The following is a 3,271-nucleotide window of genomic DNA, read 5'->3' as shown; positions in this document are numbered from 1 at the left end:
AAAAATACAGAAAATTAGCTGGGCAGGGTGGTGTGCACCTGTAGTCCCAGGTCCCTGGGAGGGTGAGGCACAGGAATCGCTTGAACTTGGGAGGCAGAGGTTGCAGTGAGCTGAGATCATGCCATTGCATTACAGCATGGGTGACAGAGACAGACTCTGTCTCAAAAGAATAATAATAATAATAATAAATAAAATAAAAAAAGAAACTCCCAAGTTATTCAAGTTTGTATGACTTCTGCCCCTAACTAAACCCAAAGCCAACAGAAGAAAATAAATGACAAAAATCAGACCTGAACTAAATGAAATTGAAACAAAAAAAATACAAAAGATAAATGAAATTAAAAGCTGGTTCTCTGAAAACATAAACAAAACAGATAAGCCATTAGCAAGATTAACCAAGAAAAGAAGATACAAATAATCTAAATTAGAAATGAAACTGGAAATATTAGAACTGATACCACAGAAATACAAAAGATAATTCAAGGCTACTATGAACATCTTTACACTCACAAACTAGAAAATCTGAAGGAAATGAATAAAACCCTCCTACATTAAATCAGGAAGAAAGAGAAACCCCAAACAGACCAATAACAAGCACCGAGATTGATTCAGTAATCAAAAAAATTAATAATAATAATTGCCAACAAAAATAAAGTCCAGGACCAGATAGATTCACAGCTGAATTCTACCAGACATTTAAAGAAGAATTGATACCAATCCTGCTGAAACTATTTCAAAAGAAGGAGAAATAAGGAATCCTCCCTAAATCATTCCATGAAGACAGTATCACCTTAATACCAAAACCAGGAAAGGACATAACAACAACAACAACAAAAAAGTAAAACTACAGACCAATATCCCTGATGAACACAGATGCAAAAATCTTCAACAAAATACTAGCTAACTGAATTCAACAGCACATCAAAAAGATAATACATCATTATCAAGTGGGTTTCATCCAAGGATGCAGAGATTGTTTAACATACACAAGGCAGTAAATGTAAAATATCACATAAACAAAATTAAAAACAAAAACCATATTATCATCTCAAAAGATTCAGAAAACACATTTGACAAAATCCAGTGTCCCTTTATGATAAAAACCCTTAACAAAATAGGCATAGAAGGGACTCACCTCAAAGTAATAAAAGCCATCTATGACAAACCCATAGTCAACATAATACTGAATGGGGAACAGTTGAAAGCATTCCCCTTGGGAACTGGAACAAAACAAGGATGCCCCACTTGCACTACTTCTGTTCAACACACTAGTACTGTAAGTCCTAGCCAGAGCAATCAGGCAAGTGAAAGAAATAAAGGGTATCCAAATCGGAAAAGAGAAAGTCAAACTGTTCATGGATGATACGATTGTACACCTAGAAAACCCTAAAGACTCATTCAAAACGCTGCTAGATCTGATGAACGATTTCAGTAAAGTCACAAGTTAAAAACTAATGTACTGTTTAGTAGGAAGTCACTAGACACATCTTACATAAGGGGTGGGATGTTATCTTCCACTTCCTTGAAAGAGTAGTAGCTAAATAATTTATTTGAAATTCTTAAGCATGGAAGATGGGCTTACTCACCTTCATTTGTTTATTTATTCAGTCATTTAGATGTACTAGCCCAGCACATGGATAATTGTTTTATTTTTCATGTTACAATCTAATGCTGCATTCTTTATTATATTGCTCAAGTTGTTCCAGTTTCAAGCTCTCAGAGTTCTTTCAGTTGGTTTCTGTGTACCTTTGACATGCCCTCACCATTTAGTTATTTAAGTACTACTTCATTTTCTGAATAACAAAATGCTCAATGACTCACCTTGTGTATTCCCTGTCTCAACCCCAGAATCAATTACTCATCAAAAAACTCATTACCAAACACCCAGTCATGCAGATTTCCTCATGTATTTTCTTCTAGACAATTTATATTTTACATTATATTTTGATATTTGATTCATTTTGAATTAATCTTTGCGTAAGGTGTGAGGTCAACATCTAGGATAATTTTTATAGAGAGTTGTCCAATTGTTACAGCACCAGTTTTTGAAGACTGTCCTATTCCCTATTGAATTGCCTTTCCACTTTTGTCAAATAGAAGTAAGGGTACATAATTTCTGGATATATTTCTGGGCTCTCTATTCTATTCCCTTAATCGACGTGTTTATTATTTGCCAACACTATACTCTTTTTATTATAGTTGATTTCTAAAATCAACTGCAATCTTGAAATCATGGCATTGTATTGAGTCTTGAAATTGAGTAATGTGATTCTTCCCATTTTGTTCTTTCTTTTTAGGATTTTGTTAGCTATTGTAGGTCCTTTGACTTTGCATATAAACTTTGAAATTAATTTGTAGATTCTTAAAAAACCTGCTGAGATTCTGATTGCAATTGCATTCAATCTACAGTTACATTTTGGATCAACTGAGAATTTAAAATTGAATATTTCAATCCATGGGCACAAAATATCACCTGCTTATTTAGGTCTTTTTTCAGTACTTTTATCAATGATTTGTAATTATTCATATACAGATCCAGTACATACTTGTTAGTTTTATACTTTATTTTGGAGTGAGGGATGTTAGTTTAAAAAGTATTGTTTTAATTTAAAATTTTTAAATATTCATTGCTAATATAGAGGAAAGCAATCAATTTATTTACTAATCTTATATCCTGAAACCTTGCAATATTCACTTATTAATTGAAGAGTTGGGGAGTTTTTTTGTGAAGAATTATTTGAGTATTTTCTATGTAACAAATCATATTATCCACATATAAAGACAATTGTGTTTCTTCCTTCAAATTTGTATACCTTTTATTCATGTTTCTTGCCTATGCAACAACCAGGATATCAGTACAATTTTGAAGATAAGTGATGAGGGGATATCTTTGCCTTATTAGGAAAAAAGTGGCCATTCTTTCAATATTATATCAAGCCTAACTGTAGCTGTAGGTTTTTCTATATACCATTTCTTGAACTTTGTCAAATGCTTTTTTGCATATATTGATATAATTATGTTTATCTTCTTCATTCTGTTAATATGATGAATTACTCTCACTGATTTATAAATGTTGAACTAGTCTTGCATTCCTGGAATGAATGTCATTTGGTGGTGACGTATTTATTTATTTATTTATTGTATTGCTGGATTTGATTTGTTAATATTTTGTTAAGAATTTTTGCCTCTATGTTTATAAGAGATACTGGTCTGTAATATCCTTTCCTTGTAATGTCTTTACCTGGTTTGGTATTAGTGTAATAATGATGTA

The sequence above is a fragment of the Macaca nemestrina genome, chromosome 14, assembly GCF_043159975.1.
Source record: "Macaca nemestrina isolate mMacNem1 chromosome 14, mMacNem.hap1, whole genome shotgun sequence".
NCBI lineage: Eukaryota > Metazoa > Chordata > Mammalia > Primates > Cercopithecidae > Macaca > Macaca nemestrina.
This window is presented reverse-complemented; position numbering follows the sequence as displayed.